The sequence below is a fragment of the Eriocheir sinensis genome, chromosome 55 (assembly GCF_024679095.1).
Source record: "Eriocheir sinensis breed Jianghai 21 chromosome 55, ASM2467909v1, whole genome shotgun sequence".
Classification (NCBI taxonomy): Eukaryota; Metazoa; Arthropoda; class Malacostraca; order Decapoda; family Varunidae; genus Eriocheir; species Eriocheir sinensis.
Window position 1 is genome coordinate 1,967,466 of NC_066563.1, and position 18,814 is coordinate 1,986,279.

General features: G+C 43.6%; 1 protein-coding gene across 4 annotated transcripts in view; it reads left to right on the forward strand.

The window, feature by feature from the left end:
• Window positions 1–18,814, forward strand: part of LOC126983889 (transmembrane protein 117-like) — a 104,535-nt gene that overhangs the window by 1,355 nt on the left and 84,366 nt on the right. The window lies entirely within an intron of this gene.

Sequence of the window (18,814 nt, forward strand, 5' to 3'; positions counted from 1 at the left end):
TCTTTCTCGTAGACTGTATTTCACATTTCCTTCACAGCAGTCATTTCCCTGTTTATTATAACTGACCTGATAGGGAAGGCAAAAAATATCCTTTCTATTTTTCATTGTTACTCCACTCACTTCCTCCTTCCTCGTCTTTTGTGTTAGCATACGCGGCCCAAAAATCTCTTCCTTACGAACCTCTTTGAGAAGTGAGCCACAAAGTATCGTTCCAGCAAGAGATTGTCCAGTGGATGCTGTACACGACTGGCTTGAAATAGATTAGTCATTAGTGTATTATAAGCACGAAGAAGCTTAATGTTATAAATAATAGTGTTTGAATATTACATTACGGCTCGGGTAAACCAAGTGACGTGAAGCGGACCGTGAGAATCATCAATAAGGTTGCCGTCTGCCTGAGTTGAGCCTTGGATTTCCACCCTTAATACCTGTGCTAGTATATCTCGTGAACCACCAAGCTGTTGTTGCCTCTACGTGCTTGTTGAGTCGTGATAAACAACGAGTGCTGCTCAGAGTTTCTTTTTATATTTATTTAGCTCGCAGCAGGAAGTTCATCCATAATCCATTACCCTTGACACTGACTCATTGAATAGCTCCATTGTTTTGTTCCTGCACACACACACACACACACACACACACACACACACACACACCATTACTTTTATTATTTTTATCTCCTGCAACAGAGAGAGAGAGAGAGAGAGAGAGAGAGAGAGAGAGAGAGAGAGAGAGAGAGAGGTTAATCTTTCTCGGAGGCTGTATCTCACTTTTTTTTCCTCCATGTCAGTCATTTCCCTGTGTATTTATTTTAACTGGTGTGATAGGGAAGCAGAAAAATAAAAACAACAAGCCTTTATCTTTTTCATCATCATATTAAAACCCTTTCCTTTCTCGTTTTCATTATGTCACTTCACTCACTTGTTTTTCCTTTTGCTTTCCCTGCTGTTTTGCCTTCAACTCACCAATGTTTACTTTTTCCTAATAGCCTCACTTTTATTCTGCCTCATGTTTTGTTATTGCGTGTGTTGTAATGATTTCCTCTTTCATGATTTCATTCTTCTCCCACGTCTTCTTCTTTCTTCCTCCTGCTGCTCTTCTTCTTCTTCTTCTTCTTCTTCTTCTTCTTCTTCTTCCTCCTCCTTCTCCACTCCTGCTTTTCCTCGTTTATCTTTTTCTTTATCATCCTCATAATCCTCTTTCCTCCTACTCCTCCTTCTCCTACCCCTGTTGTTGTTGTTGCTGTTAATGTTTTTTTCTCCTTTTTCTTCGTCTTATTTCTTCTTCTTCTTCTTCTTCTTCTTCTTCTTCTTCTTCTTCTTCTTCTTCTTCTTTTTCTCCTCTTCCTTCTTCTTCTTTTCTCCTCGTCCTCTTTATCTTCCTCCCCTTCCTTATCCTCCTCCTCCTTCTCTATCTCCTCCTCTTCCACCACCACCAACTACTGCTCACCTGGACAGAGAGGGCGATTACCATGTCCCTCTCACCTGTGGCCCGTCATATCTAGGAAAGTATCGCAGCATCTCGCCTCCCCCCCCCTCCCTCCGCCCCCCCCTCTCTCTCTCTCTCTGGAAATTTTGAACGTATTATCAAGGAATTCAAACTTTCTCACTTCCTCTCTTCTTCCCCTCCTCCCGCTCCTTCCATCTTCCCCTCTTTGCCGTGCGTCTCATCCGCCTTGCATCCTCCTCTCATCCACCCCCTCATCCCCTCCTCGTTGCCGGCCCTGTTATGATGCTGGATGCAAATTTCAGCGAGGGCCAGGAACTTCAGGCACCGTGTTAAGAGTTAGGCGACGCTCCTCATCTTTTTAGTAAGTTGGTAGCGGGAATAATAGGCTGGCCATTGCTCGGAGGCACGAGGGGAGTGTAGGCCGCGGCAGGAGTCCCTCAGGCATGTGTTGGGGTCCTCACGTCTTTTGATGAGAGCGCAGAATATTGGTAAATAGTTTTCCGTCCTTTAAGGTAGTTTCCCCTCCCATGAATAGTTTTTCCTGTCCTTTCTTCCAGGCCTTACGGGGCAGGTACGGGGCCGAGTGGTGTATATCGTGTCTGTTTGGGTTGAAAAAAGGTAATGGTGGACAGGAATATTTGAAGAAGGAACTGGTTTTGTTCGACCGATGCAGTGTAAGGGTACGGTAGTAATGGAAAACCTATATCAGAGAGAGAGAGAGAGAGAGAGAGAGAGAGAGAGAGAGAGAGAGAGAGAGAGAGAGTTTAAAAATGAAAGAAATAAACAAGAATGGAAAAGAGTAGCCAGAACAAATACAGTAACACACACACACACACACACACACACACACGAGGCACGTTATGCTTGAAGGGGAACGCTCGCCAAGTTCCTTCGACCCGGGAACACTGTCACCTTCCAATCTTTGTCTGTTCCTTAATTTTTTATTGTACCGGGCGGGGAGGGAAAGGCTCGGTAGTGGTGGTGGTGGTGGTGGTGGTAGTAGTAGTAGTAGTAGTAGTTGTTGCAGTAGTAGTAGAAATAGCAGTACATAAATGACCATCAGTATTGAAGTATATATATAGATCCAGTGTGGTATGTGCTCAGCTGTTTGCATTTAATCTTCTGTTTATATATTCATGTTTTACTAATTTATTTATCCTTTTTTTGCGCTTGTGTAACTTTCATTTGCAGCGTTTCTAACATATATAATCGTTAGTGGAAAGTAGAAGGTGCGAACACTGCGGCGGTTTGAAGGGCAGTGGTATGCAGGAAGGCAGTAAACCCAGATCATGCAGGTAGCAGGCATTCTCATTTGCATTTCGACAAGCTGGGAGAACGAGGGACACGGGAAGTTTATAGTCAGTCTGGCCCTCAAGGTTAGTCCCTCGTTATGGCAGGGAAAATGGAACCTCGTGTAAACAGATGCATCCACCAGTGTGTGTGGGGGTGGGTGGGTGGACGGGGGCGTAATGGTACATAAACGGAAGGACACACGGTGGTTGCAGGAGCAGGGTGGATGTAGGACCGTCGACTTGGCGTTAATGTATGTTGAAGGTGAGGCAAAGGACAGAGGAGAGCGTACATACAGCGGGCTGAGAGGAAGCCTTGGAGGGGAGAAAACAGACTATAAGACCATTTGCTTGAAAGATCATGTTGGAGAGGATAAATAGATGTTGCTGATTGCCAACTGTCCGAGAGAGTAAGGTGGTAATAGCGAGTAGATGTGTCGTCTTGGAGAGGAGGAAAGCACGGTAAAAGGCCTTAAGTATACCCACATTGTAGACAGACAGACTAAAACAGACAAAAAGACCATTGCTTGTTGGCGAGGAGAAAAATAAGTGGCTGCCTGTGAAGTATCCGAGAGAGTAGTGAGGTAATACCGAGTAGAAGTGTCATCTTGGAGGGAGGAAAAAGTAAAATGTTCGAGTATACCCACATTGCTCGGAGCGTCAAGTTAGAGTAGAGAAAAAAGAAAGGTTGTTGAATGACCATTAACCAAGTACTGTTAAAGTGTCAGTCAGGTGCATATTGTGGCTTTTAAGTATCGTCTGGGAGAGGAGATAATAGGGTAACAGATCCCTACGCAAGTCAAGTTAGAGAAGAGAAAAAGAGGTTGTTGATTGACCACTAACCAAATAGTCATGTTAAAGGTAAAGCAAGTGGCAGTCAGGTGCGCATTGTGGCTTTAAGTGGCGTCTGGAGAGGAGATGATTGAGTAAAAGATATGTACCCACTTTGCTTGCAGCGTTAAGTTAGAGAAAGAGAAAGTCGCTGATTGACTATTAATCATGTCATATTAAAGGCTCAACAAGGGAAGTCAAGGACGTATTGTAAGTATATATACAGAAAATAGTGTAGAAAAAACTTATTTCCCGAAGCGACATGTTCCACAGTACTGTCCTTCAGCTTTATCGTATATCGCAATACTCTGTGAATAAGGTCTTCACGTATCGCCTTCGAGAAGAGAAAATGAAATAGAGACTGTATTCACACTGGGACTGGCTACATGTTCGGAAATAGATGAGAATGATGTTACTCTCACGTAGCAGTGTTTACCTTAGTGGTGAAGGCAGAGGTACAGTTGGGAGCATACGCTATAGCTGCGCGTGTTGTTTTGAAAGGGAAAAAGGTAACAACGTTTAAGGAAAAAATAATCTGAAAACAAAGAAAGTCTAAAACCGTCTTATATCAACCTCTCCCTAATTAAGAGCTATGACGTAACACGAACTGAAAAAAAAGGACAGTAGCATCAACATAAACACTTATTTTCTGTTGAATTCCACGTGATTCACTTCCCATTACTTTTTCTTGGCTTCCTTGTCTCATTTCTATTACCGAGAAAACTGATAAAGTGGATGTGGCCATTAACCTGTAAAGGCGGTTCAGAGAAATCTCTTAGGGGACGGGTCTGGGATACTGATATTGTTGGAACTGATCTCAAGGGAATGGGCCGGGACGGGAGAGCCTGTAACATGGGCGCGTAGACTCATTGTTCGGAAACTTGGAAGAGGGGAGAAAGAGTAGGGGAAAAAGATTACTTGAACTTTAATATGAAGGTCCATTTTCTTAAGCATATTGGTCTCCCATTTCGACTGTTTCCGAAGGCCACAGGGAAGATTAATTCAGGTTTTCATTGATGTGTTTTTTTTTTCGTTCAAGGTGCAGGAAATGTGTAAAACCTAACCTAACCTAACTTAACCTAATCTAACTTAACCTAACGAGATGCTTTTCAAATAGGGGAACTGAGGCGCTGATGTTAAAAATATGGGTTGAAAAATACATGTTTTCATTGGTGGTTTTTTTTCCGTTCAAGATGCAGGAAGCGTGTAAAACCTAACCTAACCTAACTTAACCTAACGAGATGCTTTTCAAATAAGGGAACTAAGGCGCTGATGTTTAAAAATACGGGTTGAAAAATACATGTTTTCATTGGTGGGTTTTTTTCCGTTCAAGATGCAGGAAGCGTGTAAAACCTAACCTAACCTAACCTAACTTAACCTAACGAGAGGCTTTTCAAATAAGGGAACTAAGGCGCTGATGTTTAAAAATACGGGCTGAAAAGTACCTGTGATTTAGATTAACTGAACGTCCCTGTTAGCCGCTGTTCATCTGTGCGTCCCTTCAGGCACACGTGTTTGCCCCTCCTCGTGGTACGGCATGAATTATAAACTCCGGAAACTCGTCAGGCTTTAACTCCATCGAGAGCGGAGTGTTGGGTTCCCTTCAGACCGTAATTGGATCTTCGTTTTTTCCCGTTAATTCTACGAAACTATTGGGCGTCTCTCTCTCTCTCTCTCTCTCTCTCTCTCTCTCTCTCTCTCTCTCTCTCTGTTGTCTTAAACCTTGTAATCTTCATTCGTTTATGCACTGTTGTCATTTTTTCCGCTATTTATGCTCATCTGTGTCTGTCTTCAACTCTTCTTATTTATCGTTATCTGTGTCTTATCTCTCTCTCTCTCTCTCTCTCTCTCTCTCTCTCTCTCTCTCTCTCTCTCTCTCTCTCTCTCTCTCTCGGCCTATTTCTGTATGGGTGAAAAAGAATAAGTGTCGTGCGAGGCTGGCCGTGGAGGGACTGCCACACTCGCTCTCCCATTCTTGCGTCACAAAATTGCCGAACCCCGTATAGAGACAGAAAACGAGGGGGAAGAAGAATGACACCAGCCAGTCAGAATAGAATATAAATACATTACGTAGGAAAAAATGTGGTGTGTACGTGTGTAAAAATATATTCCTCGATGCTACGACGGTATGAAGGACTATATAAAAAAAAAGACTACAGAAATAAAATTGAGTCATCGAAGAAAAGTGGACTGGTGTAAGAAAGGGCTTATTGCAGACTCGAAAAAACTAGTTATTAATGGAAGGAAATCTGAAACAAAAATTAATCAAAAGAAATGCATAAAATAAAGGTATAAAAATATCGCCACGACGGGGGCAAGAGTGTAGTTGTAAATTGTTAAGTGAAATAAAAGAAAATGGAATTCTACACGTCTATGCACCGCGAAAAAGTTACCAATATCAATGAAAAACAAAAATTGCAACAGAGAATATTGCCCGACAAGAAAAAAAACAAAAAAAAAACAAATATAACGGGTAGATTGGGAGCATAGGAAATAAAAACATACCATGGAAATAATAAAAAAAAAGGAACAAAGAACAAAATTGCAGACGTATTAGTGTAGCGAAGAGAAACAACCACGACTCGGTTAATTAAAAATCGACGGAAAACAAAAGGTCATACGCGATGAAACAAAACAACAGCAACGAAGCGCTAATAAAAAAATATGAAAAAGGAAGAAAAAAAATCATTCAGGGATATATAAATGCACATCAAGACCAGAAAGTAATACAGGAAGAAACGATACAACAAACAAGAACAAAAAAAGAGAAAATCTGAGAAAACGAGAACAGACGCAACAGGGAACGAAGACTAAAAAAAAAAAAAAAAAAGCGAGTCTCGACATTAAGGAATAGAGTGGAGAAAAAGAAAAGAAAGAAAACAGAAAACATGGATCAAGGAAAACAAGAATTAAATAAAACTATGACGTGAGGTGGAGGTGGTAGAGAGGGTGGTTGTACAGGCCGTAGGATGAGGTGGAGGAGGAGGAGGAGGGGGCAAGCAGGGACAGGGACGCTGGAAAACAACACAGAATTAAGGGATAGTCTCGAAGGAGTCCAGGCAATTCCCTCCCAAACCATCGTCCACGCGGGTCACCCATAGCCAGAAGGGTGACGCGGCCCCAACCTGGCACTACGATCTGAGCCTTAAGTGCAAGCTGAGCCCAGAACCGCCCTAGACCCCTACTTCGGATCAAGATGTCACCCGTGATATTGGTCTCATCTCACGCCGACAGCAGCATTCCTTCCCCCTCCTCCCCCCCTTCTCTAATCTTGCATTCTCCCTTCCCTTCCTGTCTTTCCAAATCCCTTTCCGCTATCAATGTCTCTTCTCTTCTATTCTGTTTTCCTCTCTCTCTCTCTCTCTCTCTCTCTCTCTCTCTCTCTCTCTCTCTCTCTCTCTCTCTCTCTCTCTCTCTCTCTCATCACCATCATTCTTCTCCCCCTCCCCCCCGTGCATCACTTACCCCATTATTAGTCTCCCCTCTCTCCCCTCTCCTTCATTATCCTCTCCCAGCTTCCTCTCTCTCTATTTTGTCATCTTCCCTTCTTTCTCTCCCTCTCTCTTCACTGTATTCTCCCCCATCTTCTTCCATCGTTATCCTTCCACAGTTTCTTCTCCCTCTTCTTCCTTCATTATTCTATCCCCCCCCCCCCATCAGCTTCACTATCTTCCTCGCCTCTTTCAGCATCATCTTCCCCTTCCCTTCCCCTCCCTTCCCCACCATCAAAGTTCAGTCTCCCAGCGTCTCTCTCTCTCTCTCTCTCTCTCTCTCTCTCTCTCTCTCTCTCTCCCCCCCTCTTGTATCTCTGCCTGCGCCAACTTGTCCCATCCTTTTCTTCCACCCTGAGTTGGTTTATGCAGTTAGGGCTTCTCTTGCTTGCCTGTGACGTCACCAAGGTTACTACTACTACTACTACTACTACTACTACTACTACTACTACTACTACTACAGCTGTCTCTCGCAGTAATCCTAGTTACCACCACCATTACCATTTACCACCACCATCACCACCACCATTCCCGCCATGCTCCACTGATATTGGCAACGAAAACAACCGCCCTCAGCCTGTCTGGTCCCGATGGCCGGTTAAATATCCCTCGTTTCAATGAATAAATTAGTTCTCGGGATACAACAGCTTTCGGGTGCGATCTCGGCTGAAATTTGTCTTGTCCGAGGGAGCGAGTTAAATGAACGAACATGGAGCGTGACGATGACAGGGTGTGGCACGGGATCGCTAAATTAGGTGCTTTTCTTTTCATTATTTGCATCCCTGTTTTCTTTAGTGTGCCTCTTTGTCTTCCTGCTACCCCTATCCCATTCTCTCTCTCTCTCTCTCTCTCTCTCTCTCTCTCTCTCTCTCTCTCTCTCTCTCTCTCTCTCGTTGGATTATTAATTAGTCACTTCCATTCGCTGCATCATTGTGTAATTGTATGACATGTAGAATAGACTATAAACTGTAGCACTGGCATACTCTATTATTCGTTTCATTTTATCTTTGTACCCTTATTTTGTTTACTCATTTATTTACTTTTTGTCTCTCTGTCTGTGTGTGCGTCAGGGGGGAGGTCGTGTTGAAAGAGTTGGCCGGTGTGGCGTAAGGGGAAGCGGTATTTTCACTACGACTTGAATTCTTTCAAGAGGAGGGTATCAGGACATCTCTCCTCCCGAAACTGACCTATCTTTCGGCCACCTCTTTGGATTCTTTTTAGGAGCAGCGAGTAGCGGGCTTTTTTTTTTTTTATTAATTTTTACTTTTTTTGTGCCCTTGAGCTGTCTCCTTTGCTGTAAAAAAAAAAAAAAAAAAAAAAAAACTCGAGTTCGGCAGCTGGAGGGAGTGTTTCCAGCGAGTCACGTTGGCCAGATTACTAACCAACATTGCGAAACACCGAGTGAAGCTCCGAGTAAAGCTCCGAACATTTCCTACTCACCGGTCGCGTTGAACTAACACCCTACACACACACACACACACACTAGAATACGTTCTTTATAATCAAGTTAGAATCTCCGAGTTAATCAATAAGGTAAATATGACAAACACCAATTTTTAAGTAGTGTGAGAATTCTGGATGGCTGCACATATCGAGAGAGAGAGAGAGAGAGAGAGAGAGAGAGAGAGAGAGAGAGAGAGAGAGAGAGAGAGAGAGAGAGAGAGAATTAATATGTAGAGGATGAATGCCACACACTGTCAAACATATGGAAACAGGAAAGAGAGAGAGAATGACTGACGTTTTCGACCTCAAAAAATACAGATTAAAAAAAAAAAGACCTGACACACACACACACACACACACACACACACACACACATGCCGCTAAACTGGGCCACAACTAGACTCCCATTTTTTTTACGCGCTCTGCTTTCTTTTTGTCTTAATCTCCATTCCATTATTTTTTTGTTGGGTGCGTCATTCCGAGTTCCGACGGGCTGAAATACGTAAGTGAATATTTAACTTATGTTTGGGAGAGGTAAAAAAAAAAAAAATAAAGATAAATAGGTCCACGCTAATTGCTGGAGGATGTAGTGGAAGCTTTTCAAGGATTTATTTATTTTTTTGTTTTGTTCTCCCTTTTTCAATGCAGCTGTAGAGTGGTGTGTGTGTGTGTGTGTGTGTGTGTGTGTGTAAAGAGATAGCATGGCATAGATTCAAGAGAGAGAGAGAGAGAGAGAGAGAGATCTGAGCTCCTCCTCTTCCACGATTTTCAGGATACAGCATACAAACAATCTCATTATTATAATTATTCAGCTTGAGGGAACTACCTTTGTCCTTTCTCCTTCATTCTTCATTTTGTTTCCCTCACCTCCTTCCTTTCTCTCATCCCGAATCTTTTTTTCCCATTCTTTGCTTCTGTTCTGACATTTCCTACATATTGGCCCTCTTTCCTTTTTCTCTTTTTTTTTACCTCCTTTTTTATGTCCCTCCTCCTCCTCCTTTTGCTCCCCCATTTGCTCCTCCTCGTCCATCTAACTCCTATTTTCCTTGTCTCTTGTTTCCTCCCTCCTTCTCCGCCCCCTTCTCTCTCTCCTCGGAGTCTCCACTACTCTCCTATTTCCCTTCCTTCCTATCCTATCCTTTTTCCTATCTTTTCTCCCTTTCTTCCTTCCTTTCCGTCCTTCTCATTCTTCTATCCTTCTCTTTCTTACCTTCCTTTCATTCCTTCACCTTTTCTTCCTTCCTCCTCCCTCCTCTTCTTTCTCCCTTTTTTTCCCTTCTTTCCTACACACCCTTCCTCTCCCCCAATCCACCTCCTTTCCTTGCATCCCTTCCTTTCCTTCCTTCTTTCCCCTCCTCCTCCTCCTCCTCTTTGGTCCTCCCGCCATTACCTCGTCCTCTTGAATCTGTGTTTGCGTTGATTCGCTTTACCTTCGCTCGCATTTCCTTGCCTCATTATCGTACATTCTCTTGGTTTTGTCTTCATGTCATTATGCCTCGTCTTTATGTCCTCCTTCCATGCCCGAGTGAATTGATTTTATTTTGTCTGTCCTTCTGTTTCGTTCCCCTTGACTCTCTCTTTCTCTCTCTCCCTCTCGCTCTCTTTCTCTCTCTCTCTGACTTTCAATTTCGAGGGCTTTTTCACTTAAACGAATCACCTCTCTCACGTCTCTCTACTTTAACCTTACTTTTCCTCCCTCCCTCGTTTCCTCTCTCTCTCCCTCTCTCCTCTTCCTCCTCAGCTTCTACTTTCATGATCTCTTCCTCCCTTCTGTCTCTCTCCTCGCGTTCTCTCTCTCCCTCTCTCTCCTCTCTCCTCTTCCTCCTAACCTTCTACTTTCATGCTCTCCTCCTCCCTTCTGTCTCCCTCCTAGCGTTCCCTTCCTCCTCTTTTTCTTCCTTTAGCCGTCTCCTCTGTCCTCCCTTCCCGGTTCCCTTAATCCTCTTCCTTGCTTTTTTTTTTGTCTCCCGGAGTGGAAATCCTATTCTTCCTTCCTCCTCAGATAGACGAAAGGAAGTATATTTCCAGAAGAATCTCATTAGCACGTCGCGGAGGAAAGGTGACGAGGAGGAATAGAGGAATGATAGGGGAAAGATGGGAAGGAGGAAGAGGAGGTGTAGGGAAGGTTTACGAAAGGGGGATTGAGGGGAGGAAAAGTGGGGAAGAAGGAGGAGGGGAAAGAGGCTGTAGAGAAGGTTTACGAAAGGGGGGTGAGGGGAGGAAAAGGTGGGAAGGAGGGGGAGGAGGAGGAGTGTAGGAACGGTTTGCACAGGGAAGGGAAATGGAGGAAAAGGGAAAAGGAATGTGCCTGTGGAAGAAAGCGTGAAATCGTACGAGAGAGAATGGTAAGATGGAGGAGGAAATTGGGAGAGAGAGAGAGAGAGAGAGAGAGAGAGAGAGAGAGAGAGAGAGAGAGAGAGAGAGAGAGAGAGAGGAAAAAAGAAGCAAACAAGGAAAAGAAAGAAACTGGGAAATTAAGAAGAGTTAGATAGATAGATAGATAGGTAGAGGGAGAAAAAAAAAGAGTGACAGACAGGCAGACAGAGGCAGAGACAGGCAGCGGAGATGAGTCCCGCAACACAGACACACCTTCATCAATACTTTATTTTCCCCGAGCTAAACTTGTGATTGGCCGGTGTTCTGAGCGACTGCCTCTCCTGACGGGTGGCGGGCGGAGAGACAAAGGACCAAATTATTAAAACACTTTGGCGCCCAAGCACACATATTTAACAAGGCTTTCGTAGGAGTTGTGGGCCTTTCCAGAGGTAGTTCTATGACCCTGGTGGTAGTTTAACCCTTCTTCTGTACCATGAACTTTAAAAAAAACACTCATTGTAACCCGACTTATTTATTTGGGCCTTTGGAAATGATTGATGAGGGGTGGAAGCATCTAGCAATATTATTAAAACACTTCGGCGCCCAAGCACACATATTCGACAAGGCTTTCGTAGGAGTTGTGGGCCTTTCCAGGGGTAGTTCTATGACCCTGGTGGTAGTTTAACCCTTCTTCTGTACCATGAACTTAAAAAAAACACTCATTGTAACCCGACTGATTTATTTGGACTTTGGAAATTATTGATGTGATGTGATGTGATCGGTGGAAGCATCTAGCAAACCAACCAAGGCCACAGTTGCCTGCCCAGAGTATTTTTCAAGCTTTTCTCATATTTTTCCTTCGCCCCATCTTTCCACTTTTGTCACCTCATTTGTCACCCCTTCCGTTCGTGAGAGAGAGAGAGAGAGAGAGAGAGAGAGAGATCCTATCCAAATATTAGATGATAAAAATGAAGGGAAAGAGCATTAGGACAGAGCGCTGCGGGAAAAAGATAACGAAAGACTCGGGCACACACACAGACAGGCAGACGGACAGACAACCAAGCAGTGGCAGGAGGCAAGCAAACACGTGTCAGACGATGGAAAAGCTTCGATTCAAATAAAACAAACAAACCAAAAGAAAAGTGGACATGCGGTGGAGCTAATGGACAGAGAGATGGACGGGTGTCGACGGGAGGGAGGGTGACTGACACGAAGAGACATGTAACACTACGTTCTCAGAGATACAAAAACAGACAGACAAACAGACGGACAGGCAAGTAGCTATATAGTGCGACACATACAGACTGTAGACATAATATAGCACAGACAAATAGACAAATGTGAGTAAAATTCGACCTAAAAGCAAAGAAAACTAAGATACTGTTTGAAGTTTGTATTGAAAAGGCAGAGTGATACAGACGGACAAACAAAAACAAATAAAAAAAAGACAAATGCATTAGTGGATGTACGTGACGGAGATACAGACGTGATATTAGTGTAGGACAGATAAAGACAAGCAGACAGGCAGCAATACAACCATAAACACAGAGAAGAAAAAAAAACAGGACTTAAAAACAACAGAGTAGCAGACGTGAATTCAGTGTAAGGCAGACAAAGACAAACAGACAGACGTTGATACAAATAGACAGACAAACACACAGACAGTAAAAGGCAAGGAAATCAATAAACAGGAGATAGGAAGAGGAGTGTAAACAAAACCCAAAAAAATATGTTGCATGCTTCTCAGTCATGAGGCTTTCTCTTCATAAATTCTCTGCGCCTGTATTTCCCTCCCTCTCTTCCTCCCTCCCTGTCTTCTCCCTTCCCCCCCTCCCTCCCTTCTTATCATCTCCAACCTCCCTTTCTTTCTTTTCCCTCCCTCCCTTTCTTTTCTTTCTTTCCTTCCTTCCTTTCCCGGTTATGTCCCATCTTATTTCGCTTCTCTTCTTTCCTCCCTTCCTCCCTTCTCCCTCCCTTACCTCCATCTCCCTTTTCTTTCTTATTCCTTCTTCCCTTCCCTCCTCTCTCCTCTCCCTCCCTCCTTTCATCCCTTAATACCTTCTCCCTCTCCTATCTCCATCTTCCTTTTCTCCCTTCTTCCTTCTTCGCTTCCCTCCTTTCTCCTCTCCCTCCCTCTTTTCCTCCCTTAATACCTTCTCCCTCTCCTATCTCCATCTTCCTTTTCTCTCTTCTTCCTTGCTTCCTTCCTTTGTTACGTCCCTCCTTTCCGCTTCTCCTTCACTCCTTTCTCCTCCATATATCGTGATTTCCCCGAACCTCTTTGCTACATTTTCCTTCCTTCCATTCTTCACCTTATTATCACGCCTTAGCCTCTCCCCTCCATACCCTCCCTTCCTCCGTTCCCTCCACTCATTGTCCTCCTCTTCCTCCTTCCATTATCTGTTGCATCTTCTTTTCTTCTTTTCCTTACAGCATTCTTTCCTTTTATTTTTGCTTCATTTGTCTTTTTTTATCGTTTTCTTTCTATGGTTCATTTTGTTTTGATAATTTTCCCTTCCTATATTTCTTTTTATGCCTTCCTTTCTTCCTTTTTTCTTCTTCTCTCTCTTTCTTCCTCCTTTCCTTCCCATCCTTCCTTTTATTCCCTCTTTTCTTCTCCCTCTTTTCCTCCTTAATGTCTCTTTTTTCTCATTTTCTCTCTTCCTTCTTTCCTTCTCATCCTTCCATTCACTCCCTCCCTTCCTTCTTTCCCCTCTTCCTTCTCCTTTCCTTCCCATCCTTCCTTTTCCTCCCTCCCTTCTTCCCCCACCTTACGTTCTTCATGCCTTTTCCTACTCCTTTCCTCTCTTCCTTCCTTGTTTCCTTCCCACCCTTCCTTTCCTTTCCTCCCTCCCTCCCTCCCTCCCTTCCCCCCCTTCCTTCCCTTCAGGCCTCCAGGGACGTGCATTGCTCCTCTGATATTAGAACATAATCCAGATATTACAAGAGCATGGAGGAGAGTGTCAAGGAGGAGGAGGAAGAAAGGAAGAGGGAGGAGGAGGAGGAGGAGGAGGTGAAGTGGAAGGCAGATTTGGGGGATAAGAAAGAGTGCACAAAAAAGAGACACTTGGAGGAGCAGAAAGTGGAGGAGGAAGAGGAAGAGGAGGAGGAGGAAGGGGAGGAGGAGGAGGAGGAGGAGGAGGAGGATCGTATCTCAGGTAGCAATAATCAAAGGAGGAAATTCTGACCTGCTCTCGCGTGATTCCTGAAGAAGAGGAGGAAGAAGAAAAAGGAGCAGAAGAACACACAAAGGAACACAAAGGAAGAACAAACAACAGCAGACCTGCTGGTCCTTTCGAGGTTGTTTGTGACAAGCTACACTAACTATCTAATCAAAGGTGGAAGATGAAGGACAGCAAAGGCGAAGGCTCCTCCCCACCCCCATCCCTCCAGCCAAAGCTGGCAGGAAAGGAAAAAGAACCATGCAGCATGGAAAAACTGCATGGAATTTATGTAGGAAAGAGGAAAGAACTACCATTACTGCTACCACTAACTGGGCAATAAAAGCGGACAAGGACACCAGTATTCGAAAGAACTTAACGTTATTACGACAATGAGTAATATCTTAGTTGCTGGTTGGATTCAAAACACTTGTCTAATCTATTCTTGAAGGCCGTAACTGTTGTACTATCAACGACATCACAAGGTAGAGAGTTCCAAACATTAACAACTCGATTGAAGAAGAAGTGTTTAGCTTCGTGCGACGAGAATCTTTTACCACTTATCTTCAAATTGTGATTTCTTCTTGTTCTATTTGATCGATCAATTGTAAAGTAATCTTCCGCATTAATATCACTGAATCCTTTGAACATTTTAAACACTTCTATTAGATCGCCTCGCATTCTTCGTTTTGATAGGCTGAATAAATTTACTTCTTTAAGCCTTTGTTCATATGACAAATTTCTCAACCTAGGAATCATCTTTGTTACTCTTCGTTGGACCCGTTCAACTTTTCTATGTCTTTTCTGTAGTAGGGAGACCAAAACTGTACACAGTAAACTAGACGGGTTCGAACAAACGAATTATACAGATTTAATAATACTTTTACGATTAATTATTAAAGACTCGTCCGATGAAGCCAACCAATTTGTTTGCAGTTTTAACTACCTCTGAACAATGCTGACCGGGCTTTAAATCGCTTGATATAGTGATTCCAAGATCCTTTTCTTTACTTACTGCAGAAAGTTGTTGGCCATTCATTACGTACCGAACGCAATTGTTATTTTTTCCGATGTGCAACACTTTACATTTCTCAACGTTAAATTTCATTTGCCATTGATTGGCCCAACGTGCAAGTCGATCTATATCTGATTGTAAAGCTTCTTCGTCGAGTATCGCAGTTACTTTACTAGCAATTTTTGTGTCATCAGCAAATTTTGATACTTTGCAAATGAGCCCATCATCGATATCATTAACATAAATTAAGAAGAGCATGGGGCCAAGCACTGATCCTTGAGGTACGCCGCTTTTGACATCGAGCCAGTTAGATGTAACACCGTTTAGAACTACTCTCTGTTTCCGCTCAGAGAGCCAGTCCGCAAGCCAATTGTGAATGTTACCCGAGATACCGTGCGCCAGTAGTTTGCTGAGCAATCGTTGGTGGGGGACCTTATCAAATGCCTTTTGAAAATCCAGATATATGATATCTACTGATCTGCTTTCATCGAACACCTCAAAAATATAGTGAAAAAATTAAGGAAGTTAGTCAAACACGAACGTTTACTACGGAAGCCATGTTGCGAATTATTTATTATATTATTTTCTTCGAAGAATTTCACCATATTGTCGCGAATGATAGTCTCCATTAACTTACAAACAATAGATGTCAGGCTAATTGGTCGATAGTTTCCTGGTGTGACATTTGCAAGCTTCCAATCCGACGGAACTTTTCCAGCTGTTAAAGATTTATTGAATATGATGGAGAGCGGTTTACAAATTTGATGTTTGATTTCTTTTAAGACCCTAGGGGTAATTTTGTCTGGACCAGGAGCTTTGCTTACTTTAATCTTTTCAATTGTGCGTAAAATGTCACTTTCTACGATGAGCACGCCACTTAACATCTTTTCGGTCCTTCTAACCTCCGGCGGTTGAGGTGATAAACAATCTTCGTCGGTAAATACGGATGCGAAAAAGTTATTTAGGATTGTAGCCATTTCATTTTCATCGTTCGTGTGGTTACCATTTTCATTAGCAAGCGGTCCGATACCACAAGTGAGTGACTTTTTATTATTTACATAGCTGAAAAATTCTTTAGGATTAGATTTACTTGTTTCCGCTATATATTCTTCAAGATTTTTCTTGCTTCGTTTTATTAATTTCTTGGTTTCGCGGCGAATTCTGTCCAACTCTAGTTTGTCAGCCTCGCTCTGAGATGATATGTACCTACTGTATACGCGTTTTTTTAAGAGATAGGCTATTTTGAATTTCGTTATTCCACCATTTGGGTTTCTTCTTAGAAGCTGAACGTCTGTTACGATAGGGTACGCATATGCTTATGGCATTGTTCAATATTGTGGTGAAGGCCCCCCAAGATTTATCAATATCTGTTTCCGCCGTGATTTCAGTCCAGTCAGAATTATTTAGAATTGATCGAAGTCTTACGAAATTCGCTCTCTGATAATCAGGCACCTTTTCTTTACTAGGAGTTACTTTACTTTCTTTCATATTGATGCTGAATGTGATTGTTCGGTGATCGCTAGAACTAAAAACTGGACCAACATTTACTTCGTTAACTAGATCAGCTGTCGTTGAAAAGATAAGGTCAAGTATATTATTTTCCTGAGTCGGTTCTTGAACGTGTTGATGTAAATCACTTTCTAGTAAATTTGTGTACAGGTCGAGCCCTGTATGACAGTTCAACGGTTCACCCCATCTTTTCACTGGCAAGTTAAAGTCCCCAACAATTACTGCCTCGCAACTGCTACTTGTTTCTAATAATAATTCACTTAATGCGTGGTCGATATCAAGAGTCTGCCTTGGCGGTCTGTAGATAAGTCCAATTACTATTTTACGAGATTTATTTTAATTTCAATGAAGACCGTGTCTACATTGGTTATAACATCTGTTTTCACGGATACTGGATGGAGAGAGTTGTGGATATAAAGATAACGCCTCCACCCTGTCTGTTCTCTCTTTCATGACTAAAATGGTATAACCCGGTAATCTATATTCCGCAATGAAATCTCTATTTGAAGTGTCTATCCAAGATTCTGTGACTCCGATGATGTGATAATGATTTGTAGCTGCGAGGACTTCTAAGTCTTCAAATTTGTTACGTAGGCTACGAGCGTTTACATAGCAAGCTTTAATGTGATTCGAGTCGGGAGTTTTTCGGGTTGAGTGCACCCTTACGGTGGAGCTGCTGGTGTTCTCGCCTCCGCGTTTTTTGGCTTTCGAAGAGCCACTTGGTCACAGAGCAGCCTCCCGAAACGGGCTGCTCCAACAGGGTTTAAGTGAATGCCATCAGGAAGGAACAAGTCCGAATCGTAGTAAAAATTGTTCCACAAGTTATCGAACTGGACGTTTTCTTGAGAGCAAAGGGACTGAAGTCTGTTGTTTGTGCTGAAGGCCTTACTGTAAAAGCTAGATTCGGCACCGACCCTCGGGAGGATTCCTGAGATTATGATGTTACTGGCATCCGTTTTACGTTTATACTGCTTGATCATGCGGCGGTATTTCTCAAGCAGTTCCTCAGAAAGGGTTGTCTTTACGTCATTTGTCCCCGCGTGAATGACAAAGAGGGTGTTTCGGTCGGCATTTCTCGTGACATCATCGCACGCTGCGGTGATGTCGTCCAGTCTGGCACCTGGATAGCAGTAACGTTTTCTGCGGCCGTTTGATGAACGACCACAGAACTCAACCAGCTGGCCACGCACCATGGAGTCCCCAACTAGGCGAGTCTCGAACTCATCCTCCATGGTGTCTGCCAGCACCTGGAACCTATTGAAGGTAGTGGGGGTCAGTAAATCCTTGGTTGCCTGCTTCGGTTTGGCTCCATTCCTTACAGGTTGGAACCCGACATCCTGTGAAGCAGGAAGAGAAGCGTTAAGTGGGGCAGGCTGGAAGTTGTCCTGTGAGGCAGGCTGGGAGTTAGCCTGTGAAGCAGGCTGGGGGTTAGCCTGTGAGGCAGGCTGGGGGTCAGCCTGTGAGGCAGGCTGGCGGTTGTTCTGTGAGGCAGGCCGGGGGTTAGCCTGTGAGGCAGGCTGGGGGTTAGCCTGTGAGGCAGGCTGGGGGTTAGCCTGTGAGGCAGGCTGGGGGTTATCCTGTGAGGCAGGCTGGGAGTCAACCTGTGAGGCAGGTAACACGTCCTCCCGTGAAGCAGGAGGGTCGTCTGGAGAGGGCACAGTCTCAGTGGAGGGCCTCTCCACCATCGATAGTGGAGTCACTGCCACATTTGTTAAAACAAATTCCTGAAGGGCTACAAATTTCTTTTCAAGATCATTGTGCTTGACTTTCCACTCAGTCACAGCCTTCTGTAGATGTAATCTTTGAACGCAGAGGCGGCAAGTTTTACTCAGCTGGAAGAACTGAGCTGCAAAACGTCCGGGAAAGAGGAGGAGGAGGAGGAGGAGAAGGAAGAGGGGAAAGAGAATGGTACTGTAAAAGATCTGGAAAGGCTAGAGGAGAAATATGATAAATGGTAATAGGAGTAGAAGAATGAGAAGAGGAGGAAGAAGAAAAGGCGCAGAAGAAGGGGAAAAGGAGGAGGAGGAGGAGAAGAAGGTGAAATTAAAAGATGCTGGAAACGGAGTAAAAGGATGAGAAGAAGAGGAAGAAAAAAGGAAGAAAGGAAAAGAGGAAAGGAGAAGGAGAAAAGAGAGGTGAAAGAAAAAAATGAAAAAGGTGTTCAAAGCCTAAAGGAGAACAATTAAAAGATATGGAAAGGAGTTGAAGGATGAGGAGAGAAGGGAGAAGAAAAGGAACACAAGGAAAAGAAAAGAGGTGGAGGAGGAAGAGGAGGCGGAGCAGAAGGATACATTAAAAGGTGTGCAAAGGCTA